The following is a 27,155-nucleotide window of genomic DNA, read 5'->3' as shown; positions in this document are numbered from 1 at the left end:
CATGATCCTTCTGGTCTCCATGATGACTTTTCTGACCTCCATTAATTAAAGAAAACAAATGAGAACTTCTCAGTAGTTTGATTCTTTTGCCAGCCATGAGTAAGCACATTTGTTCCCATCTTATTATAAGTGTGATCAGTGGGAGGGAAAAATAGAGCTTGATGATCATTTTCAGATTAGTAATTCAACCAGCCTTGCAGTCCTTGGGACATGGGTTCCTAGCAAGATATAAAGATGTTCCATGCTTTTCTGATTCCCAACACTGAAAAACCCAGACATGTGAGGCATTTCACACATAAAATAAAATCCCAGGATATAACCTAGAGGTACCAATGTGCTACATCACTGTGCCTTTTATAAACTAAGCATATAAGCAGATCCAACATAGCAACAGTTCCTTACACATCAGTGGCACAGCCATCCTCACCTTGTAAATGGGCATGGAAAATCGCCCCTTCATCTACTTTGAGTCATGCACACTGTCACATCATGAGGGGGGACAAGCCTCATGGTCCACCCACATATAAATCCTATAGAGGAAAGTACATGAAATTACAAAATAAAAGGTGCAGGACCCCATTAGAGAAAGTCCTACTCAATAAGTCTATAATCATGAACCCTGACAGCAAGTCCACAGCACAATGGAAGATAGCAAAGTGAACTCAAAAACATCTTCCCACCCAGCAGCCCATTTGTAAATGGAAAAGCCAAGATTTCTTAGTAGTTTGAACTAGATATGTTTTAACAAAGCAAACTCTCTATTATTCCAATTAATATGGTGTCAGATGCTTTGTACAATTTTCCTTGAATTAGTATCTCAGGGTTCAGACATATTAAAAAAATACTGATCAAGTGCTCACATAGACCAATAGCAATCAAAACACACCATGAACTAAGCATAAAAGAGGTCCTTCTCTTTCCCTAAAGTTCACCCTACAGCAGAGAAAAAGGTTAGCTCTGCCTGTGATGCTTCCCACCAGACAGGCACTTTCACCACGTACATCTTACCTAACACTTCCTACAGAAACACACAGAGAGCCCTCCAGCACACTTTTTTTAAAATATATTTTTTAGTTGTAGGTGGACACAATACTTTTATTTTATTTTTATGTGGTGCTGAGGATCGAACCTAGTGCCTCATGCATGCTAGGGAGTGCTCTACCAATGAGCCACAACCTCAGCCCTCCAGCATGCTTTTGAAAGTTGTCAGACATAGATGAATGAAATAGATGATATTAGAGACATATCAGCCTGTTCTTAAGAAACACAAAAGTCCTAGACCATAAACTGAAAATGAATCATCTATTTTTGTTGATCTTTGTTTGGTTACTTTAAACATCTTTTTAAAAAAAAAAATTTAGGCCAGGAGTTGGTAGGAAATGGATGAGAGTTATTCACCAATGATAACCCCAATGGAAAAAAGTGAATGTGTCAAATCCTGAGAAAACAGCAGACACCTACCTTCAATCACCCTCAGTATAAAGAAAACACACCCTGAGCAGGACATTGAACAACAAACAAAAATGCTTTTCAGAGGTCCCTGAGAAAAGCACTTCACTAACAACAAAAGACAAAGGAAAGAACCAAGGAAAAGTCAGAGGAAAGTTAGAAATATAATGAATCTTCAGATTCTGGATGTATAGACTATTGGTGTATGACTGATCAAGAAGCTAAAAAAACATATTCACAGTGCTGGTACAGTGTCAAACCCTGCCTTTGTCCCCAGGGTTTGACACTGCACCAGCACTGTGAAGAATACATTCACAACCAGAAGACCTTCAGGGAAGGGCATATTCTTCTAGTTCCAACTCATTTCCTTAGGGAATCCTGTGGCAGAAGGGCACAACCCAAGCAATGGGAAGCAGGGGCTGGGGAATGGGGATCTTAACAAAGGAGATAATTTTAATAAAGAAAAAAAAAGTGACCAAAATCATAAAACAAAGAGAAAGTGAAAGAAAACAAACACTCTTTATATCCAAAGTACTTTGGAAAAAAGTTTCCTACTAAGTCTCTCTAGGGCGCCTAAATTTAGGTCAGTTATATCCATTTAGGAGCGAACCCACAGCTGTGGATGACTGAGAAAGAGGTCAGCCCAGGACCACTCCTCAGCCTCAAAAGAGGGCAGAAGTCTGGGAGCTCGACAGGAGGGTTGGCCAAAAGAAGCTGAGCTGGTTTCAGGCACTCAATCAGAGTTCAAACAGTACAAGTAAAAGGAACAAAAATAAAAGGAGAAAATAAGGTCAAAATCCATTTATAGTGAGCTAATCAAAAGTCTCTTTCTGAAGAATTTGTCTCAAACATTATTATAGCTTTTTGATATGCAATTTTTCTTTTAATGTAATACACAATATCACAATCATTAACCAAGAATTTATTTTGAAGTCCTCCAAAATGAAATACACCAAAAAGGAAGGGGCCTTAGAGGAACACACTCACATTCCAATTGTCATTTATTATTTAAGATCCAATATTTTACAAAATATATGCTGTTTCCAAGGCCAAATTATTTACTTACATTTTCTACCAATTCTAAACTATTCTCTGGAATTACAGTCATGAATTTGACCCTTTTTCCTTATTTTCATGAGGTTTCCCATAGGATTACAAGAAATCAATGAAGCCCATCTCAGCTAATTATAAATGTATAGTCATTAAGTACAAATGATCATATTTTAATTCATAACAGAATGGTTTCTATTGTATTTGCTTTCCATAGAATTACTATAAAAATTATGACAATTCATGTGAGTAAACTTTTTTTTCCATTTCAAATTCATTTTAAAGTCAAAATTAATATATCTTTTGTCATTCTAGATAAATTCATGGATTTTTTTTGCTTAAAGCTATAGAATCCTATTTTTAATCGCCATTAAAATATGTTTCTGCCTTCTTTGTTTATCATATATATAATTTAGGGTAACTCCAAGAAGCCTAAAATAAAAATGACCCTTAAAAATAAAAACCAGGAACATTCCATGCTAAAAATGCCCACCCTTTACAAAAACATAAGACAGGTTGAGAACTGAGTGTACAGTGTGCATAGTATGAAAAGAAACAAACTTGTACCTATATATCAACTAACAAGAAATGCCTGACTTAGTATTAAAAAGAGTCCTGTGGGTATAAAAAAAAAAAAAAAAAAAAACACTTTTTGATTCAGCCCTGAGGAAAAAAGAATGTCATCAATGGATCACACTAAAAAGTTCATTAGTCAGACTAATCGCACTAGTCCTATACTGCTTTTTTCAGTCTTCTTACCTTTTTATTAACCCTACTACTGGGTTAGGAAAACAGGTGCCATTCCTATGGCACTTCAAACTCTTTTTCAGATTTTACATGCAAGAAATTATAGAATCAACTTCAATAACATTTTGTGATTTATTTTGTCATAGAAGATACTGCATAGTAAACAATAGGCTACAAAAACTCAGCACAGTGGCGCACGCCTATAATGCCAGTTACTCAGGAGAATGAGAATCCCAAGTTTGAAGCCAGCATTGGCAAGTTTGAGATTAGCCTGGGTAATTTACTAAGACCCTGTCTCAAAAAAAAAAGAAGGTCAGGGGTTGCAGCTCAGTGGTAAAGCCACCTTGGTTCAATCCCCAGCCCAACCAAAGAAGAAGAAATCTGACCCTTTACCTTATAAACTTTTGTGGTTTTGAAAAGCTTAGATGATACAGAATTTATTCAGAGAAAGGGGTACCTCAGATAATGAAATTCTAGTTACCTAAATCTTGATCAGATCTTACCTAGATCTTAATCTTTTATAGATTTCAAATATCTTCTGTTTATTAAACAGCACTATGAATTTGGAAAGATTAGTTGCTAAATATAAACATTTTTCTTTGAAGACAAAAAACTCAAAGGAACTTCAAAATATTGGTCTGAAACCTTCTAAAATAGCTTCAATGTAGAAGGTGTAAGAATTATGTTTCATTTATAATAACTACAAACAAAACTTTGAAACTTTGCCTTTTCTTTTAACCACAAAAGCCAATGTCAATTGACTTTCTGAGTTTTTATTCATTATTTTTATCACTGATGACTAAGAAAGTTTTGGGAAATATTTATTGACTATAATTGATAAAATTCTGAGTTCATTTTTTTAAAAAATATGAGTTTTATGATACTTAATTATAACACAATATTTTCAATTAATTTATGTACTTTGTAAAAAATTACTTATAAGTTTAAATACAGCTCTATTACAAACATTATTGCACAAATAATTAATGTTCAAGTCAAGAACAGTCAAGAAATGTAGCAGAGCACAAGAAGTGTGTTGAGGTGGGGAGACTAGTTTCTGTTTCCTTGAGATTGAGAATATCCCCAGGAAACAAAGCTAACCACATTTTACATCCTGCATTTTTTCCCCTGTGGTCTACTGAAACTTACACTTAAATTAATTGCTCTACTAGCTAATAATAATAATTATATATATATATATATATATATATATATATATATATTGTACACACATTATACACTTGCAAAAAAAATCTGAAATGTACAAGGGCCAAAACAATTATGTTTTGTATTATTTTGCTAAGTGATTGCATTCCCTAAAAATGTTGGACTCTAGGAAATAAGTATCAGAAAATAGAAGATAGCAATTGAATTAATTCATACAGCAAAAAAATCGCATCAAAAATATATGCAAACAATATAACACTCTCTAAATTCTCCACCCCCCTCACCACCACCCATTACCAATAAGTGAAGAAATATTCTATGTTTGCTTCACCTCTGCAAAAATAATGAACATATTTTTATGACATCTGGCCTGAATCATCTTAATCACAAAATCTTATTCTCCCCTCTTAACCAAGCATCCTCTCCAACCCTCTCCTTTCCAAATTTTTCTTTTCTTCTGTAGAAGGCCTGGAAAGCATTCAAGTACTAGTCTACAAACAAGCCCGGGCACTGTGCATGAGATGCTATGTACCAAGGTGACACAGCAGGTACAGTCTAAAATTTTCATACCATAAGGGGAAGACAAAAAGTTCTACTCAGTATTCTCCCTACAGCTGTCATTGATTTTAAAAGATGAAAAGAACTCTGTGTTCTTTCAGTTCCCAAAACACCAGATTAAAAGATAAAATCACCAGAGGGCATTCTGGAAGGACCCATTAGGAAGACTTCTCTTGTCATTCTTTCTCTTTTCACTAACTTCTTTTGTGACTTCAAGCAAATTATTCAAATTTGCTGACTCTCATTCCAACCATAAATGAGGTATCCCTGAAAATGTCTGAAGCTACTTTACCTTAATATCTTAACATTTAATGATTTTATGATTTTTCTTCACTCATTCTGTGTGTTGGGAGGTGGGGATCCCCATGCATAAAAGGTAGTGTTATTAAGGTTTGGGTCTTAATGTCCCTCAAGACCTATGTGCTAAAGGCTTCATCAGCTTCCTTGGTGCTACTGGGAGATGATAGAACCTTTAGGAGGTAGGGCCTAGTCGAAGGAAGTTTGATCCCTGGTCTTGTGCCCTGAAAAGAAATATTAGGTCCCCATACCTTTCCTGTACCACTCCCCCCACCCCCTCTCTTTCTCTTTCTTTCTCTTTCACTTCTTGGCAACTATGAGAATAGTTCTCCTCTGTCATGAACTTCAACCATGATGTACTTCCTCATTACTGGCAAGTGGCCATACACTGAAACCACAAGCCAAAATAAATCTTTCCTCCTTTAAGTTGATTTTCTCAGGTATTTTGTCACAGTGACAAAAAGCTAACTAACACAGGTGGCATTGTCTTACTGTCCTCTTTATTTAGCACTGTTGCATAATTAAGGCTTATATTCATTCTTTCATTCAATAATTATTTTCTGACCATCTATCACATGCCAGGCAATGAACATACAACTGAGAACAAACACAGAACTCCTGTCTTCCAAGAGGTTATATTTGAGTGGAGCTTGGTTTTGATGAAAAAAAAATCCTAAAGTATTTTGCACTAAAGTATTTTTAAAAATGCACATCCCACCACTTTCCCACTTTTTCTTCTTGAATAAAAAATATTAACCCTAAATTTAATTACTGATGACCTAAGAATCATCCATACTACATGCTATGGTAGGGTGATACCCTCAGGAATATTTAAAAGAAAACACTATTAACCCCTTCATTATGCAGCCCCAACTCAGACTGCTCTCATCTGAATTTTTCCTCTACCTGCTCTATGAGATTTCTTCACTGTGGTTTAAAAAAAAAAAAAAAGAGAGAGAGAGAGAGAAACAAATTATCTAAAACTGTACTTCAAATATAAATATAAATAAATATCCCCAAATAATGCAAAAGGAGCTACTTATCTGCATTTGGATTTTCAACATTCTGACTCTAACTATTCAGAGGACTTTCCCCCCCTTCTTGCTTGTGTTGGAAGCTAGAGGAATTTACCAGATTAACTTATGGGTTTTGCTATACATGCTATGGGCAAAACAAATTATCCATGACTCTTACAAATATTAGAAATTTCAAACCAGATACATGTGCCCATCCAGGCATTAAAAAGCAAATTCATATTTCAAATTCTGCCTCATCTATATAAACCCACATGATCTTAGGCAAAAAATGTAACAAGACTATCTGCTTCTGTTCTAGAAATAATTAGAACATTTTCCCCATGCTTTCTAGGATTTAAAGAAAATTTTTTAAATATATGAATTTAAAAAAATCTATCTGCCACTCCTAAAAAAACACAATTCCTTATTGGAAGTTACCTTATAGAAAACACACCTATCATGAGCAATAAAATGATTTAAAAAATTATATCTTGTTGGAAATTAACCAAAGCACAAGTTCCATCACATACTGAGGAAAGCATCACTGAAGGACCTTCCCAAGGAAAGAAGCTGGAAGGAGGAATGTTGATTCTGGGGGCATGCATTCACCTAGGAGAAATGGATAACTGCTGTATCCCCTGCCCAGCTCCAGGGAGTGAGGAATCGAATCCTCTGTTCTCATGGATTGGGGAAGACAACAATTAAAAGTTAATATCTTCAAAAAAGACAAGTGCAGTGAAAAAATAATATAAATAACAAGTGAGAGAGTAACTGGGAGCTGAGGAAACTGCTTCACATAAAATGTTCACAGGAAAATGTAATTAGAAAGAGAGAGCAGCACACAGGCCTCTGACAGAAGGGTCTCCTGAGAGGCAACAGGCACACAAAGATACCTGGCATGCACATGTTGGGCCTCTTGGGAAACTGAAAGGCCACCATGACTGCAACAGAGAAAATGACGTGGGCAGTATGTTCCAGCCAAAGTCAGAAAGCCAGACAGGTGCCAAATCACATATGAACTCTTCCCGGCAAGGTTTTTATTCTGACAAGATAGAGATAAGAAGTCAATGGAAAGTTTTAATCATCCAATGATCCAAAGGAATTCATGAGAGAGCGTAGGGGGAGAGAAAGAGAGAAGGAGGGAGGGAGGGAGGGAGGAAGGAAGGAAGGAATGAGAAAACAAAGAGGGAGAAAGTGGATGGGTCAGGGAGAAAGAGGGAGGGAAAGAAAGAAGGAAACACTTCAGCTGTATTGTAGAGGACAGCTTTTAGAATAACAACTAAAAGCAGTTGATTTTTCCTTAAGGACACTGTCAGCCATCTTCATGAGTAAACAAACGTATGAAAAAAAAAAGGACATAATGAGGAGAGATGAAGAGTGAACAAATTAGATGAGAAAATAGTAAAAAAGACAAACCACAATCAAAAACAGTATCTACAGTACGAAAACATACACTTCAGAGGTAATCTTGAACATACATATCTACTCAACTCAGATACTTGAAAGATGGTTCCATTTCATTCAGACTGACAAGCCAGGAACAAGGAAGTGTCAACTGAAAGAGGTTCTCAAATACCAACAGGCAAAGTGATTTCTATTTCCTCTTGGGCGGGGGCTGTATACAGGTGACTCTCCACACACATACACATACACATTCAATATAACCTGAACTGATTTTAAACCCATTTTGGAAAAGAATCCTGAGTCACAATTCAACAGGCAAAGGCACCTAGGACATTTCCCACCAACACCAAGCTAGGAAGCTAAGGATAGGAGTGAAACAGATTGACCCAGCTGAGTAGAGAATTAGTGGGCAAGAGAGACTGCATATGATTAGTTATTTCTAGTTCTGGGTTTGAATCTTAAGGAGAATGCCTGGTCTATCCCCATTTTATTTCATAATTTTCCCCCTGTTGGAGACTGAAGAGCAAGAGTCAATTGCCTGAGTGTTGGCATCACACTGGAAACTAAAGTGCCGTGCATTTCAATTCCAGCTCAAGAAACACTCTGGCAGAGCGGATGCAATTCACCAGACCCCAGCGGGCTAGGTTCACACTGTTGTCAGTCAAATCACACAGCTGATGGAAATCAGCAGAGCACATTAGCAATTTATACTCAACAGCCTCTCCTCAATGAGAAATTTCAAGATAATGTTAAGGGAAACTCAAAGTTAATCCAAAATATTTAGCTCATAGCTTGAGCCCTTGGGCTTACCATGAGGCAGTTAGCAGGCAAGTGACACAAAAGCTGGCATTTCTAATAAGACTCCAGTCGAAACTCCAGGTTCCAATATTCACGTGGCCACCTTCAAGCCTGACCTGACCCAGTGCACTTCTGCCGACTCCCTTGGCCATTAGTTTGGCAGCTGCTGGCAACATGATTTGTTTATCAGACTATGTTCTGAGGCAGCTGAGTACTCTGCAGAGATTACTACCACCAGAGATGTCACCCTACTTTATGACAGTCTCGGCTTCAACAAAGCCTCCTAGCTGACTTCTCTGGACTTTAGCTTCCTCACATGAAAGGTCAAGATCATCTGTAGAAACCCTTCTTTGTGGCACTGCTGGACACCATAGCCCTGGCCTTCTGTTTTCTGGTGCCTCCTCCAGTTTTCCCACCCAAACTAGATAGTAAGTTCATTCACCATGCCAAAAAGACTGCCCTCAGCATATCCCGATCCCATTCTGATTGAAATATTATTTAATAATATCCACATATTTCTAAAACTTTTTTCACTTATTATAATAAAGTGAAAAAAGTTTTAGAAATATGTGGATATTATAAAATAAGTTAGAAATTCTAAAAAATATATTTATTGCTTAGGAATTAATTCTTTATGAATAGGGATGGGATAATTGGCAAATGAAGAGAACAAAAGTAGATAAAACGGTACCTGTGTGTGTGTATGTGTGTGTGTTTCTGTTTAAAGTACACGGGTATATCCACACAAACACACATGTGAAAACTAGAAGGATATAACCCTCAAAATGTTTAAAATTTCATCTTTGAAAAGTAGGGTTGTAAGTAATTTTTATTTTTCTCCTTATTGCATCATATTCTAGATTTCTAAAATGAACATGTAATATTCTTATAATAAGGAAAAACTATATATGCATATATGAGAGAAAAGTAGGGAAAAAAAAGTAAGAACTCTAAAGAGCAGCATGCAGATGGATAGCTGACATTTGACTAAATCTCATATCTTCTGACCATTATTTGAGTGATTTTTCTGTTGCACAACTTTTCTTGTCTTTAATGAATAAAAGACCCACATAGAAAAAGAAAAAAAGATATGTTGCCTTTGCAATTTATTAGGAATCTTGGAGCAAGAACTAGAAAATGTCACAGAATTATCTGCCTTATTCTGAAGAACAGTCTCCACCCTTAGAATGAATCTGCCTTGAGTATCAGACACAATAAACATTTAAACCTGAGTTAAAGTGCACCTCAACTAGTCCTACATTTTTAGATATTGTACATTACGTCCTCTGGGAGATTTAACGTTTATCACAACAAATCAAATCACTGCAAATCTCATCAAACTTCCTGGATGTGGTTATTCTCCAACATTCAACTATGTACAGAATCTCTTCTATCAGCAACACTCCCAAGGGGACCCTGCACTGAGCCAGGCCCTAAAAGAAGCCCACAGATACACACAGAAAGGAGATCATACCTCCAAAAGGGGCCTACCTTCCTTCTCCCCTCTCAGTGACAATGCAATACTCATTTGCAGGACACAGCCACTCCTCTAGGTACAGTCAGCATGCTGCCAGTCACTCACAGGCGCTGTTCTGACATATTTGAATGATATCACTGTCATGTTCAGGAGAACATTCACTGTTTGTGCATCAGATACCAACATCCTTAGGCTGACCTGCAACTTAGCCACTTATGAATTATGTGACTATGAGCTTTGGTTTCATCATCTATACAATCTCATCAATGTCAAAAGTTAAACAGAATTTAAGAGAATGTAAATGCAGTGTAAATGCACCTGCCATCACAGACTCCCATTGCTAAGATTACTGAGCACCTACAATGAGCTCTAAATCTGGCAAATAGTCTACATTTGCAGTGCAGAATTGGCCATCATGGAAGACAGTAGTTAAACATGGAAGACAGCAGTTAGAGCAGGGAACAAAAACAGCCCAGTCTCAGAGAGCAACAAACCTGCTTTGGCCTCTGTCTGCACTTGCTGGACTACAAGTGCACTTAATGCTCCCAGGATGTGGTAACAGGCCTCTTGGGCATTTTTTTAGCATCTCTCTCCAAAACAAACATTCTCTCAAACAGAACAGATACCCTTATTTGTGGAGTGTTCTACTAAAATAAATCCCTATAAAGTCCAGTATGTGATGCAGATCTGGGCCATGGGTTACCTTTTACAGAGGTCAGAGGGAGGTATTCAACTTTCACTTTGGGTCAGGCTCCTATCACGTGGAGTCCAGTGTTTATATCTTTACTGCTCGTCGTTCAGTTAGTTGGCGGATTTTTAAAAATTCCCTGTAACAAGCCTGACCAAAGGTTTGTGGCCTGAGTTCACCTAAGTTTCTGGGACAACTGTGTCACACAAGAGTGGTTTTTCATGCTCTATTCCAAATGATATCTCTTGGTATTTATTTTTAGCTCACAGAAGCTAGAGTGTTGCTGATTCTATCACAAATTCTGTATACCACCTCCTTTAGAAAAAAATATTAATATAAAATCAAAATGCCATGAAAGTAGTCAACTATGTTATATGTGTATATATGTATATAAAAAGAAATCAAGTGATTTTAAAAATGTACACCACAGCTTTGGTTAACTTTATAGCACAAACCTGGGAACAAAGGTCAATGACTTCATCTTAAAGTGCCAAAAATGGGTCTTGCTTGGTCACTTATTCAGAGCATGCCAACCACAAGCCAGTCATGTACTGTGTCCTCCAAGCCACTATCACCTGTGTCACATGATCCCCTACATTCCTCAGACTCCTCAGCCACCTGCTGTCCACCCTTGCCCTCCTTCCCCTTCCCACCAATCTCCAACCATCTGCAACAAGTGAGTCATTCCTGCCCTCATTTCCAGTTTGCCCATCCCATCTTACTAAATTCATATTGTTGATATCTCATTTATATTCTTTAGTTCTTTATTACATGGAATTACTTACCATGGGATCAAGGAAACCTACATTTGGGGAAAAAAAGGAAAAAAAAAAAAAGAACTGGACTTTTAACCAAAATATCACCAATCCCTGATGTCCATACCAACCCTTCAAACTGTAAGTGGGCACTGGCAAAAATCCCTGTCAATTATATTTCAATACACTAGAAAACCACATTTGTTTGATATTTGTATTTCTTTGGATATATCACTGAAAAAGTTACCAATGATCAAAACTCATCATAAAGCAGTGACAAGAGTGAACAAATTTCCTCAAGCAATAAAAGTCACTCAGTAAAAGAACACAAGTTGGCATTCCATCCTAATTAAGGACAGCCACATGGACACCAAGTATTTCCTGCATTTAGCCTCTACCTCATCAGGACATTTAACCTCTATTGTTAAAAAAGGAAGTTGAAAAATGACATACAAAATACACTTTAGATTGCACAAAAGGCAGTATGTAAATGCAAATATGTACTGCATTTTCATCCGTTTTACAAAATTTATTAAGCAACTACTACGTTAAATCTGTAAATGAATAATTAATGGTTTCTGCCCTGAAGGAACTCATAGTTTAGAAAAGGAGATTCTAAAATACATAAAAATGATTAATTAAGGTCTGGGCAAGGTGTTCAGGAGGTAATTATCCCCGAAGGGAAAAGGAGGTAGAAGCATCATCAGGACAGGTGTGTAGAGAAAGCAGTATTTAATTCTGATAGTGAAGATCCACGAGGTCCAAATTGCCTCTGAACAAAAAAAGCAATGATATGAGTGAGCACAGCATTTTCAAGAACAAGGGGTGTGGTATGTGGGATGACTAAAGCTCAACCTGATAAAGGCAGTCAGAAGTGAGGAGGAGATGAGAAAAAAAAAGAGTAGGGTGGGGTAATTGCTGCATATCTCATATGATCCACATGAGAATTCAAAGCAATTTGGACTTTGACCAGTAGGCAACAGATTGCTAAGAGAAATTTGCACACCTATTTGTTGGTTACAGATTAGTGATAAGGACAGTTACAGTTGATATGTATGTTCTGCTAATCCTCATAATATTCCTAGTAGGATTGGATAGAATCATGTTTGAATTGATGCTCCATTCTCTACAGCAGTGCTGTGAGATTAACTCAAAGGGCATGAATCTGGGAGCAAGAAAACAAGGAGACTGGACGACATCCAGATGTAAACTGTCAAGGGTCCTAAGACAATCCTAATGACAGTGGAATAGAGAACACTTCGAATGCCATTTGGAGGGAGGATTGCTAAAATACCTGCCCTGAAAGCAGCAGTCCTTTGCTAATGCCAACCAGAAGGCCACTCCCCAAAGGGTTACCCACTCTCCTGGCTGAGAAAAGGCCCTAGGTGCTACTAGCCACACAAGAACAGTCCCCCAACGAGCCCTTTATCCTACAATTGGCCCAATCTTCTGGACCTGGAACTAGGACATACAAAATACACTTTAGATTGCACAGAAGGTACTCAGACAGCTTTTGCTCGTCTTGGCCATGTCACCCAGAGTTGCCTGCCATGTGGTCCCCACTCAGACCCTCTCAAGACATCACCTGGTCTAACCCAGCTTCCTCAACAATCTTCTTTACATGGGTCCACGGGAAGCCCAACCCATTTCTCACCTGCCTACCCTTCCATTCTTCCCTTTTCACTCCCTCAAACTCAAAATCTATGCCTAGTAAATTCAATTACCTTGTCTCAATGTTCCTTTTGACAGGATGAGAAAGGTAAGAGCCTGAATTTTGAAAGCTGAACCCTTATAACACTGTTTGCTCACCATCCCTTCAAGGAAATGGTATTTTTATTCTCACTTTTAAGTCTAAAGTCAGTGTAAATAAAGATGCTGTACCAGCAACTAAAATATCAAATTATCTGAGCCGGTTCATAACTAGCCTTTTTCTCATACCTTCCTATGATCAAATGATTAAAAAGTTAATGCCTAGCTTTGCAAAAGGCTCCAAGGCTCTGCTCCTGTGATTTCCCCTTTCATTGAGTTGTGAAATACTTTTAGTAACAACTCTGTTCCTATCTCCAAAATCCCCCAACCTGCAGGTGGATTAAGTTTCTCTCCAGTTCGCTTTTCAATTTTTTCCTCTAACATCTTTCAAAAATCTTACCCATTTTGACATTCATGCCATTAGACTTTTCTACCCATTACCCTTTCTTGCTGTCATCTACCTATCTACTAGGTCCCTCATTCACTATGATATTAACACCTGGCTATTCCCCTTCCCAGTTTCATCTCTGTCTTCATTCTATTTTCTGTATTTACAGGGAGACTCCAATTCCTCAACCTCTTCAGCTCTGATGAACTATTCCTGAATCTATCTCAGTCACCTACTGTCATTATTATAACCTCTGATTTGGGCATCATGATTGTTTGCACCAGCTTGAGATTTCAGCTTCAAGAACTCCATGCTGTGAATGTCACCTTCTTTTTTCAACTCAACTACTCTACTCTGGTATTTCCATTCCAACATCTTGGATTATCTGGTTCTTCAATCTATTCATTACTATTTGTTTTGCTCTCAGTCACTCCCTCTCTGACAGGTTAGGTAAAGATCCAAAATTGTAATCTCTCTCTTTATAACTTTAATGCTTTTCCTGCTCACTTCCTGATTCTCTCTTACCTCGAAGATCCCCAAACTGGTTAAACCAACTATCTGCCTTTTCCACATCCTCAACCAAACACCTGAAAATAATACATGAGAAAAATAGACAACCACAACTGCTCTCAAGTTAAACTCCTGGTTGCAATTCTTTAATGGGAAATCCCTATTGACTAGCAATCCTGTTACATTTCACATCCTTCTTCCCAAACCTGTTTCACCCTCCCACATTTCAACATCACCCTAATTTACAGGGAAAACAGAAGAAATCAAGTAAAGCCTCCAACTTCCCACCAGTCAAACTACATCCTATAACTCCTGTACCCATTCTCTCTGCAGTTCTTTCTATTATTAAAAATAAACGTTCCTGGGCTAGAATTGTAGCTCATTGGTAGAGTGGTTGCCTAGCACATGTGAAGCACTGGGTTTGATCCTCAGCATCACATAAAAATAAATAAATTTTATTTATTTCCATCTACAACTAAAAACATACATACATAAATACATAAAAATGTTCCTGTTCATAATAAAGACTTACCCCTCCATTTGTGCCCTGGATCTCCTCTCTTTCTGGCTCTTTATGAATTTTACTCCTACAAGTATCCATCACTCTCTCCTATTTCTCTTGTCTACTTAATCATTCTGTCAGGCTAGAAATTCATTCTAAAACCCTCGGTTCTTAACAAAAACTCCCTTGACCAATATCCCCACCAAGAATTATTCAATTTCTCTGCTTTCCTTCACAATGAAACTTCTTGAAAGAGTTTTAAGTATTGTCTCCACTTCCACAACTTAATCCAATAAGCTTCTGTCCCAATCTGTCCACTAAGAACTATATGTCAGATTGCCCAAATCACAAATGACCTCATTTCACCAAATGCTACCTGCATCACTGACACAGTAGAACCATCTCCCTTTAAAAACATTCTGAACTATTGGCTTCAGAGACATCACACTCTCCTGCTTTCTTTCCTAATCCCTGGTCACTGCTCCTTCTCCTATATATTTGTTCCAAAGGTCCCCTTCTCAATACATTCTCTATAGGAACTCCCTCCAGTATCAAATTCAAGCTACATGAAAATAACTTCTAACTGTGTAACCTCAGCTAAAATCCCTCTCCCAAACTCCAAACTGAATTCATCCAGTTGTATGACATCTTCAGAAAATTGTCTAATAAGTACCTGAAACTTATTATTGCCAAAACAACACATTTCTTTCATTAAGTCTGCTTCTCTCCCAATTCTCCATTTCCCAGTAATCGACTCAGTTGCTCAAGTAGCAAATAAAAACCTTTATTTTGATTCTTCTTTCCTCCCTCCAAATTATTATTCATTTATTGAGGGGTAACCAAGGATTGAAACCAGGGGTGCTCAACCACTGAGCCATATTCCCCAGTCCTTTTTTATTTTTTATTTTTTATTTTGAGACAGGATCTTACTAAGTTGCTTAGGGCCTACCTCACTAAGTTGTTAAGGCTGGCTTTGAACTTCTAATTCTCCTGCCTCACCTCCTGAACTGCTGAGATTACAAGCAAGTACCACAACAGTGAGAACAATCACATAACTCTATCTCAAAAATAATCCTAAATCCTAAATCTATCCACTTCTTTCCATTTTTAATATAATGCCTGCTCACACAATGATTACTCTCAGTAATAGCCCTCAACTGAAGTTCTGCCTCTAATCTTTTACCTCCACCTCCCATAATCCTGCATGTTTTTAGCAGCCAGAGAAATCTGTAATAGCATGTATTCTCAATAGAAGCAATGCCACTAACAGTGGTTCTTGGCAGATAAAAATTACCATATAGTATAATTACTTATGGTCTTGTATAGTTCAACTCTACACCACAACAACAAAAACCTTCATATCTTAGTATTTAAGGAATACTATAATATTAAGGAAAAATCACTTCAAGCTTTTAATTAATTTTAATTATAATTTTCCTCTCAGAGGGTAATAATAAAAAGTTTAAGAGACACAATTTTATAGCAAAACCACATCATTTCATTCGCCTTCATATGATCCTCCAAAGGCTTCTGTCACCCAAAAACAAAATCCAAACATCCTACCTTGGATTACAAAGCCTTACAAAACCTTGTCCTTGCTTACTTTTTAAAGTTTTCTTGGAGGGGCTGGGGATGTGGCTCAAGAGGTAGTGTGCTCGCCTGGCATGCGTGCGGCCTGGGTTCGATCCTCAGCACCACATACCAACAAAGATGTTGTGTCCACCAAGAACTAAAAAATAAATATTAAAAATTCTCTCTCTATCTCTCTCTCTCCTCTCTCACTCTCTCTTTAAAAAAAATAAAAAATAAAAAAAATAAAGTTTTCTTGGACACTGTATCAAATTCAATAATGGCACCCAAAATATATCCACATCGTTATCCCCAGAACCTGTTAGTCTTATCTTATTTAAACAAAAACAAAAAGACTTTGCAAACATGATTATATCAGGATATTGAGATGGAGAGATTATATTTCATTACTAAGTGGGCCTTGTATGCAATAACTTGATATCTTTTAAGAGGGAGGTAGATGGTGATTTGAAAAACAAGAGAGAAATTTTGACCATAGCAGTGAAAAATGAAGTAATGCAGCTACAAGCCAGTGAGGGTCAGAAGTCACCAAAGCTAGAAGAGGTGAGGGATTCTGCCCTAGAGCCTCAGAAGAGAGCTCAGTAGCGCTTAAGATTGGGAACAGTGAAAGTGGCTTCAGATTTCTGGTCTCCTGAAACATGAGAAAATAAATTTCTGTTCATTTAAACAACAAAGTTTGTGGTGATTTTCAACAGCAACCACAGGAAACTTAATAGATCTCAATCTACCATCAAGTTTAAAGTTTATTTTCCTCGAACTCATATGTCTCCCATGTCTCTTTTATTTAATCACCAATTACTTCTTTTCCTTCCAGTAGAATCAAAAACTCTTTAACAAGAACAGTTGCTCTTTTGTAAACCACTAGTCTTAATTTGTGGGGAAATGACCAGTATATATTAGGTAATTGATAAACAACAAATTAATGGATGATGTAGAAGGTGAGAGAAAAGGCTATTTTGCTCTTCAAGGAGAAGAGAAACAGCATGGAGAGTAAGGAGGGAAAAATCATAATGTCCTGTCAAGACTGTGGGACAGCCAAGTGAAAATGTCCACTGACTCTGAGCTCAGGAATCTCTAAGTCTGGTTGGGGATGCAGATTTGGGAAATCAGGAATATAGAGAGACTTGGTGCAGAATCATCAACTGAGAGAAAAATAGAGAACTAAGGACAGAGTCTGGGAACTTCAGTACCCAGGGAAAGAACCTGCAAAGAGCCATGAGAAGCACACATTAATTTCAAGATTGTGCATTTAGAAAGTGGACGTGCTTCTCACCTTCAACTAGCTGGATGCAATTGAAAATATAGAAGGATCCAGGCTACCCCAATCTTAAGACAAGAAAAGCCATATACCAACCCACACTATGGCATAAACAAGAAATAAATTTTCATTTAAGCTTGTATCTATTTTCAGTTCTTTCTGTTTAAAAAAGTTTAGTATGCCTTAACCACTAACAGTCATCTTCTGATACATGCACAGGTAGAGAAGAAGACTCAAAGAAAATGTTCCAAGTTTGGAAAAAGTGTGGCAAGAAATGGAAAAAAACTCCTGTGTAAACACAAGTTAAAAAAAAAAACTGCCTCATGGATAAAGATGAACAACATGAATTTGTATGTACCCATAATCTGCATGATTTTTTTTTTATTTTCCCAGAAGCCTTCACAAACCCAGGAGTGGAAAAAGAAGATTGATACCAAGTTGCAGGTTGTTTCCATGTCCATTAAGATTGAGAAGCTTGATAGTAGGGGATAGGAAAGGTAGCAGAATACAACAATTACTAATTGGGCATTATGTAAAATTGTGGATGTATAACCAACATGATTCTGCAATCTGCATTTGGGGTAAAATTGGGAGTTCATAACCCACTTCAATCTAATGTATGAAATATGATATGTCAAGAGCTTTATAATGTTGTGAACAACCAATTAAAAAAAATTTAAAAAAAAAAGATTGAGAAGCTTTTACTAATGTCAAGGGCTTCCAGAACTCAAATCAAAAGGAGTATTATTTTAAGCAAGCATGCCGTGTTGTACATTCAACTGTTTTAAAAACTTCAGCATCATCCATGGTCTTGTATTAGGAAGTGTTTAAATGTTAAATTGTTCAATGAGTTGAGCAATAGAATCCAAAGTAGGAAAAATCAGGAAATACATAATAGTCATGGGAATAGAATTATCATTTCATTTTGTTATTTCTTTACACAGGTTTCATGAAGTTTCTGTCCTAACACCAAATAGCTATGTGTCTTTGAGTGAGGCACTTAATTTCTCTGGACCACCATTTGCTCCTTGATATGACAGAACTCATCGTTGACAAATAAAATAATGTATAATAATGAAATAATGCAAACTGCTCAGTACAGTGCCCAGAAAATGGCAATTGGTCCATAGGTACTTATAATTTTTTATCATTATTAATAAAAGGAGACTATTGGGTTAAATCTCCAAAGTTCCTTCTATTTTAAAGTTTTATGAATTTGTTTTTTTTTTTTTTTCAGGTAAGTATCCCAGCTAGTTAATGATGAGCTAGGATGCGAAATGGGTTAATACTAGTAAACCTAATTTTTTTAAAAAAAATATATACTTGCTATGATTGTTCCTGTGAACATAAAGAGGCAGATGTAAGGAACACAGCATTCTTTGGGAGTGTATGCCACATCTAGAAAAGCTGAGAAAGGAACTTCAACTTCCAGGAAGGAAGAGGAAAGTCAGACCAAAGTCCAGACGGGAATAGAGGCCATTGGCCAAGACGAACTTCCCCTTAAGAAGGACCAGAATAGAACAATCCTTGTTTTTTATGGACTTTAAATTCATTTTGTCCAGCCATCTCATTTTTTTTAAGAGAGAGTGAGAGAGGAGAGAGAGAGAGAGAATTTTTAATATTTATTTTTTAGTTCTCGGCGGACACAACATCTTTGTTGGTATGTGGTGCTGAGGATCCAATCCCGGCCGCACGCATGCCAGGCGAGCGCTCTACCGCTTGAGCCACGTCCCCAGCCCCAGCCATCTCATTTTATAGAATAGGAAACTAGAAGGTACAAAGACACTAGAGTCATACTGAAGTGCCTATAATGTGACTTCGGGAAGGCTTAGAAGTAAATGCTGCTCCCCAAAGTCTCCTTCAACCTGGCATTCGCAAATGGTCCCCAAAGTTTTGTTTCCTTAGAATTCAGAGATCTTTGTATGAGTAGGTCGATAACGTAATTCACAATCACCTTATTATAAATTAACCATACAAATCCTTTCTGAACAGATTAGATTAGTTGGAAGGTGGAGAAAAGGGGAGAAATTGGCAAGAGCAGTGAGCCCTAAAAACCCAGACAGAAATGGACACCAAGTAGGTTTCTCTACCTTTCTTCTGGAATTGTTTTTATAACACTGGTTGACCTGCAGTGATTTCCTTTCCTCTTCCTAATACCCTTTAAACATTGAAACTGCTAAACACATAGGGAGAAAATGAAGACCAAAAAAGAAATAGACCTTAGAGGCCCAGTTTAACTGAATATCTTCAAATACATCTGTTCCGTGTTATCTGCAGGACAATCACAACCAATCCACACCTATCACTAATTTCTTGAAAAATTAAGGAATTTTAAAATTAGCATAGAATCACCTATTTACTAGATATATCTCATGCTCAAGGAGCTTGGGTTAGGCAGCCTATGCTCTGCAGGATCTTCCACAGAAAGGAAATGTTTCATGTTTTCAAGTAATTACAGTACAAAGGAGTATACAGACTTCAGAGTGGCACCAAAATACTTGAAGAGTTTAGGGAGTATACAAAACAATTCTGACCCCAGCTGGGAGGAAAACTCTCAAGAAATTAGAAGCTAGGGATAAGGCCTTCAAAAGACAAAATAAAAGGAAGAGGGTAGCATAGGGTAGCTATAAAAATAAAGTAGATTTAGGGAAGTTCAATTAATCTTATTTGGCTAGATGCTAGAGAAGATAAGGGTAGAACCCTGGGGCATAGAGAAGTCCTTGAATTCCAAACAAATACTTGGAACTAGATTTCACAGGGTGGAAAGGCCCCCAGAAGGGTGCAGCACAGAGGGATATGATCAAAGCAGCTTTGACATTAACACAATGAAACAAAACATCCTTTCTTTCTTCAGGTTAAATAAAAGGGAAACAACTTTGGTGAAGCTAGGACTCTGAAGTGTATTGTTTTAATCAATTTTGAAATACATTTATAAGCTTGTTGTGTTATATTGAAGTTATATAATGGCATAAAATCATGACCAATTTTTTTTCCAAACTGGTCACCTCGACCATAAATATGTTTCTTATAATATGTACAAAAACATCTAAAGTTTTCTCCTGGTCTTAGTAGCCACCAGCAGATAGATAATTAAACTCTCTTAGCAAGTCACTCTGCCATCACCAAGCCATTCTCCTTGATTCCATCTGATATTAGCAGCTTCTAAAAACCTCATTTTCATAAAATGATTTCTGTGTTATGGTTTCTAGAGTTTGCTTTCCCTCTATATTAAAATTTTTTATAAAAAATATATATGCATAATCAAATATGAAATTCTACAAAAGCCATATTGCTATTTGAAGAACATAATGCTTGAAAAATCTAAATTAAATGGTCATTGTTCAAAAAGTTATCTACATTGCAACGGTATTTCACTATTGAAAAGTTTTTACTTTTTACAGCACATGATTTCATTTTTCCTGAATAATTTAAAAGATGCTCCCAAACTGTATTAATACATATATATATACATATATATATATATATTCTAAAAACCTACACCTACATTTACAACACGTTCGACACAAAATGTATGGATTTTCCAAACCAAAGAATTCTCCAGTTCTCTGAGGACACCAACTTAGTACCCTGTGATTTAATTCAATTTTGAAATCAACTGCTCAAGTGAAGACAGAACACCCGGTTAAGGACTCACATCCACAAAACTGCCTCCCCCTACCCCCAATTTCAGACAGCCATCACAACTGACTTAAGTCCCCAGGTTATCCTTGGTTTTGTCCAACTTGACCATAAATTGAGGGTTCCCACAACTTTCTCAGGTTCACAAAACTGCTATAACAGCTCACAAAACTCAGGAAAATACTTACCTTTACAGCTTATTATAAAGGATAGTATAAAGATAGAAAGAAGCAGCCAGATGTTACGCCGTGTAAGCACAGAAGCAATGGTATGGGGATTCGTGCCTACTCTGGACAGCACTTCCAGGTATTCACAAACCTGCAAGCTTTCCACACCACATAACCTTGGATTTTAAATATGTAGATGTAATTAAACAACTGGCCATTAGCGATTGGCTCAGTCTACCCCGAAGTCAAGGGTAGAGCTGGAATTTCAACTCCCTAATCACAGCACTGGTGGCTAGAGGAACCAGGCCCCACCCAGAAGCAAACCAGGAGCTCAAGAGAATCACCAGTAATCCTATTAATATGCAAAAAAGACACTGGATCACTCCCGAAATTCCAAGGATCTTGGAAATTCTTGTATCAGGAACAGGATGAAGTTATATTTCTAATAATATCACAATATGTGACAGTAAATTTTTAGTTGAAGAGGAAATATCTCTTATTAAATGGTTCTTCCCATAAACGTTGATGAACTAATAGAACCAAGCTTGACCTACTTAAAATCAGAAATATATATATTATTTGATAGCCTCAATGACATAGAATAAGGTATCCATTCCAAGAAATCCCTCATTTGTTGATCTCATCATTATGGGAACACCATAGAGGGTACTTACACACTAGGTAATAAAATCTTTTGGTCCATCATGTATGTGGTCCATTTTTTATCAAAACAAAGATGTGCAGCACATGACTATATGTGTGCTGTATTATTAAACTCTAACCTTCTCAAAAAGAGTATAACTGTACTTTTTTATCCAGCATTTATTCCTACATAATGTTTCACAAGACTATAGAATATTTAAGAAGATGAGTGTAACAACATGATATGTAGTACTTTCTGAAGCAGTTTCTGTACTTAGGGCAATCCCATGAGTCCAAATATTGACAAGTAGAATCAAGTTTTGGAAAACCGACCTGAAAAGCATCAACATATTCCCACAGTAAAGAGAAAAATAATGATCTCAAAATTGCTTCCCTTCTCTAATACCCAAAGCTGTAACTAGGCAAACCTCCTGCTACCCCAAGACACATACACATATTAAAGTTAAGAGAGGATAATTTATGGACGACACACAAGAAGTGACTTGTTGGGTTAACTGTATTTTTTTTGGGGGGGGGCTTTTTTTTTCAGAGCTGAGGATCAAATTTTCCTTTATGAAAATAAAAAGAAAACGTAAGGAGGAAAGCAGTTAACTGCCTTCTAGTATTTTGAAGTTTACTGCCTGCCTGATACATCACTGACAATTTTACACGTTATATATTATTATACCTATTTTTCCAGTGACACAATTGAGGCTTAGTGAATTTAATTAGGCCACTTACGGCCAAAATCTTTGGTTTTTTAGACTCAGCTAGTTTGTTCCAGTTTAGTCATTGGAGAAATATTTATTAAGTGCTTATTACAAGGTAGTCATCACAATAAACAGAGATCTGCAAGAGTGCAAGATAAACCAAGCCCTACTCTCATAGAACTTCAATTCTGGAGCTAAAACTGAAAACAAATAACTAAATGGATAATTTCAGAGTTATTATAGTTTGCCAATGAAAATGATACAGCTTTTAAGAGCTATAAATGATATTAAACAATTCCAAAAACTAAATGGGGAGGGAATTAAACCTATTAACAGTTGGTATATTTGTGACCCTCTTTTTAATTATGGACCAGCCAAACAACTTTATATTTTAATAAATCAAAAGGAGGTTAAAGCAGAGCTTCAATAGTGCTTAATATCTCTATAATGCATCCATTGAAAAAATATATTTCATTTTGTCTTTTTAAAAATTTCTTAAAAACATAAAGTGATAGAGCTATCAAAGAGCATAGATCTAACAATGTGGATTCTCAAAACTAAACTTTCATCCTTATGTATTATTCACTAAGGTATTGCTACATTATTTTGAAAGAGCTGAATTGCTAAAATCCAGGAAGTATTATAACTTGACATAATGTTCCTGTGAGAAACACCAGGAGGTTTCAAGACCCACATCAGCAAGGTTCTGCAGGCTGCACGTGGTATCCCTTGGGCAATAACATCCAGTTCTCATATGATGGTCACCAAGAACTGTGGGACTTAGAGACTTGGAATAGTCAGTAGTTAGGACAAAGTGCTTGGTTCCAATGTGAGGCTTACCATTACCCTCCACACTCAAAAAAAAAAAAAAAAAGAAAGAAAGAAAAAAAAATCACATCTCTTAAATTTGGAATGTATGCAAAATATTAACAATTTTAAGCAATAAAAACTCAGTGTAACTTACTAACTTCCTTCCCTCACCTATTTATACAAGTAGACTAAATTAGCTGTTAGCTATTTCTATAATTGCCTCCTATGGTATTTATAATGTGTTGTGTAATTTGGGTTGTCCCTGTCACTGAGACTTGGTGCGAATATGTGTTTGTAAATTACTTTGGAATTCTTGAGGAAGGCTTTCCCAGAGTGAAAGTTCCTCTGAACAAGGTGGAAGACGGTCTAGAGACCATCTGGAGAAGCAGCACTTCATTCACCCAGATGCACCTTCTTGCCAAAGCACTTTGCAAATCTATTTTTGCTGATCAAAGTTACTACGTGGGGAGTGGAGGCTGTTTTTAAGTTCATCAGCGTATACCTTCCGTTTCCTCTAAAGACGGTCACACCCCGGTAAGCTGAGTTTCTCAAAGAAGCTCTGTCCCCTTCCAGAATGGTTCCCACCCTTGCCTCAGAAAGAAGCAACAATCCTTCTTATCAGATTAGTCACATTCACAAGCTAAAAGTTTTGCATACACTTTCACAGATACCAAACCCCGCCCTAAAGCCCTGCCACTTTTCTAAGTGTTACAAATGCATTAAACCCTAGTTGCCCTCCAAAACGTAAACAGTTAAACCCCAAATGAGAACGAGTCTTCCGTGGATGGGGAGAAATTCTAAATCTTTCTCTCCAGTTTCCCGCCACCACCACCTACCGCAACACCAGAGCCCCACCAGAATCGCCAGGATCAGAAAGGGACCACTCCCCCCTAGAACCCCAGGCACCAGGAGGGGGATCGCCCAGGAAACACACACCTGAGATTAATCTTCACGCGCGAAGGGGCAGCGGGCAGGAGCACCTAGTTCCTCCAGCCAGGGCGGAGTCAGCCTCCCCCCCAGGATCTCAGGCTCGGCCCTGTGCTCGCAGCGAGGCGCGCGGGGATGTCACTCGGGTCAGGCTGGGCGAGTGTAACCCGACGCGCCCTGCACGGCCGGCCCCCGCCTCCCGGGCGACTTCCTCCTCCCCCTCCAGCGCCGCCTCCCTCCCGTCGGGCTGACCCAGGCGGCCGGGCCGCCGCATCCAGGCGGGTACCTAGGGCCCAGGCTCCTCCGGCCCAGCGGGGAAACACGGAAGTGGAGCTGTGAACCCGGGTCGGGGTTGGGGGGGTACGTGGCGAACTAGCGGGGGGTCGAGCGAGCGAGGTCTCTTCTGCCCAATGAATTTGACGACACGGGGACACGGGGACACCGGTCCCGTGGGCTAGGACCGCGCCGCAGCGGACGTAATATCCCTCGCCCCAAGCTGCGGTTCCTGTTTTGCGCCTTGGCCGTGCCGAACTCCAGCCTCACCCGCCCCGCCTTGCCAGCTGGCTGGCAGACGGGAAAGCCAGGGCTGAGCTAGGCCGGGGAAGCCGGTGGAGGTGTCGGATTTCCTGTCCCCTCCCCACGCCGGCCACCCACGCCATCTGCCCGAGAGAGGGGAGACACTCGTCCGCCCGCAGGCCGGCAGAGCTGGCTTACCTGATTTCTCGTCGCCCGCCCCCAGATCTGGCTTCCCCTACTCGGCACCGCCCGGTAGGCAGGCTTCCCTGGGCCTAGAGACGCGTCTAGGAGGCAAGCGGACCCCTGGGACCCCGCCGTAAGAGCCCAAGTCCCTCACCCCGGCTGCTCCCAGCCGCGCGCATTGGAGGCGCGCCAGGCCTCCTGACCCCCTGCCTGAATGTCAGCGTTGGGACCCGCAGAGAAGACCAAGCCCAGACACCAGGGGGTGGGATGCTGAGCACAGGCTCCTTGGGCCCAGCCTCGTACAGGTGGGGGGAGGAGGCAAGCCACTGCAGTTGAGTAACAGGCTTCCCACTTGCACCCCGCAAACCCGACCCTGCCCGCTGAGCATGCCCACTCCAGCTCACTTATTGGAACTTTGAGGGCTAGACAAGATGGGGTTCTAATGGACCTTGCTTCTTTGAAGATTTGTCCACAGAAGACCCCTAAAATGTTTTTAAGGTGGCATTGGAAAGTACCCAGGTATAGTCTGAAAGACTCTACAAATTAAGGCAGCCAAATTAGTTTGAACGACAATCTCAGAGTTGTTTTTGTTGTCTTGCTTTTTAAATCAAATAATGTCACTTATTTAAGATGATTAAACAGCAGAATTCCTACAAATTGACCCATAGGAATGTGTAGATTCATTGAGTCCCAAACTCAGCAACTTCAGCGAGTCAACCATTCTCTCTACAGTGGAACACTGGTTCTCAGCCTTAGACCTACATTAAAATTGAGGAACCAAAAATGAACAATACCAGATTTCCATCCTTACACCCATTGAATGAGTCTGAAGGCAAGACCTGAAAATCCTTATAATTAAAAACAGTGGCTATCAGAAATATAGCTTTGAGACCACTCAGCATCAGCATCACCTAAGAACTTGATAGCAATGCAAATTCTTTTTCACTCTAGACTACCTGATTCATAAACTCTGGGATAGGCTTAGTAATCAGATTTAACCAGATACTCTTGCACACTAAAGTTTGAAAACCATGGTTTAAAAGCTACAATAGGAGATTATAATGAGCAGCCAAAGTCGAGAACCCTTGTAATATACCAATTGTTTTCACATTTGTTTTTTCAAATCTCTTTTATCTAGTTCAGTAAATTACTCAACAAAGAAATAATCTGGTGCCAGTCCTGGATTTCCTTCCCACTAATTCTCCCAGAAAAGTTCAGTGTTTGGAAAATGGAGACCATCTCTTATACCACTTTTTACTATGGTGCCTATCATAGTTACTATAGTAGATGTTTTAAGTGTTTACTGATTGAAATGAATGCTTACGTGAATTATTGGTTCCAGGCCCTCCTGTGTCTGCTTTCCCCCAAGTCTTCATCACCTTGCTAGCTACAAAGCCCACAGGGATCTTTTTATCAATAACCCATGGCCATCTGTCAGACCTCCATCTGACTTGGATATGGGAGAAGGTAGAGTAAAAAGCATAGGACATGATTTTACTTGCCAAAGTAAGGGCCTGAAGAAACAACAGAAAGCAGAAGGAAGGTAAACATCCAGTGGGAATCCAGAAGACTACAGAAGAAAAAATATTTGTATAGAGAACTGGTAAAGGAGAAGAGTCGAGGTTGTTAATCTGATCAGCCTGCAACTGAGACTGAAATTCTTTTCCAAAATTACACATCTCTGCTGTGCATTTCCCGGCTCTCCATATACACATCTCATCTCAATTATTGCCTTGAATAAAATAAATTAAATAAGAAATTGTTATATAGGAGATTCTTTTATTTACTGGATAAAAACATTGCTGGCTAGTAATTATCCTGAGCATAATTTGTTTAGAGCATATAGAAATGTTAATGTTTTAAAAATGAAATACTAGATAATTTTAAATTGTGTAGATTTATAATTCTGCTTTAAGATCCCACAGAAACTTATAAAAATAGTATTCTCTATTTACTCCGTCAATGTTTTCTAATTGGAATAAAACATAAAAACACATTTTCCTTGTAGTCTAATACTTAATGCTTTAAAAGACTTTTAAAGATACCGTTTATGAATACCTGAAGCAGCTTTCAGCCTTCTTATCTCTGCCCCTATCTCTCACCCTTATTGTGACAAGAATTTCAGTCAAAGAGTTTGATTGCTGATTGGAATACCTAA

General features: G+C 38.3%; 1 protein-coding gene and 1 long non-coding RNA gene across 7 annotated transcripts in view; one reads left to right on the top strand and one right to left on the bottom strand.

Moving 5' to 3' along the window:
• The window catches only part of Gpd2 (glycerol-3-phosphate dehydrogenase 2), a 126,269-nt gene extending 100,949 nt beyond the window's left edge, over nucleotides 1–25,320 (bottom strand). For 2 of the 5 annotated variants that reach the window (XM_005315786.5, XM_013363243.4), the window contains exon 1: nucleotides 24,308–24,763. The gene's annotated coding sequence lies outside the window, so the exon portion shown is untranslated. Of the gene's footprint in view, nucleotides 1–24,307; nucleotides 24,764–25,012 lie in introns of those variants that run through there. The other 3 variants (XM_013363264.4, XM_040294321.2, XM_078017430.1) reach the window with 3 other exon arrangements.
• Nucleotides 24,876–26,756, top strand: LOC120893038 (uncharacterized). 2 transcript variants are annotated; one of them, XR_005737959.2, is made up of 2 exons: nucleotides 24,876–25,066; nucleotides 26,340–26,756. It is a non-coding gene; the product is annotated as an uncharacterized LOC120893038 (long non-coding RNA). The 2 variants fall into 2 exon arrangements; XR_013424083.1 differs by having other exon boundaries at nucleotides 26,136–26,756.
• Nucleotides 26,757–27,155: the final 399 nt, after the last annotated feature.

This window comes from Ictidomys tridecemlineatus, chromosome 7 (genome assembly GCF_052094955.1).
Source record: "Ictidomys tridecemlineatus isolate mIctTri1 chromosome 7, mIctTri1.hap1, whole genome shotgun sequence".
Taxonomy (NCBI): domain Eukaryota; kingdom Metazoa; phylum Chordata; class Mammalia; order Rodentia; family Sciuridae; genus Ictidomys; species Ictidomys tridecemlineatus.
Note: the sequence above shows the minus strand (reverse complement) of the source record. Positions and strands in the feature narration are given on the sequence as shown.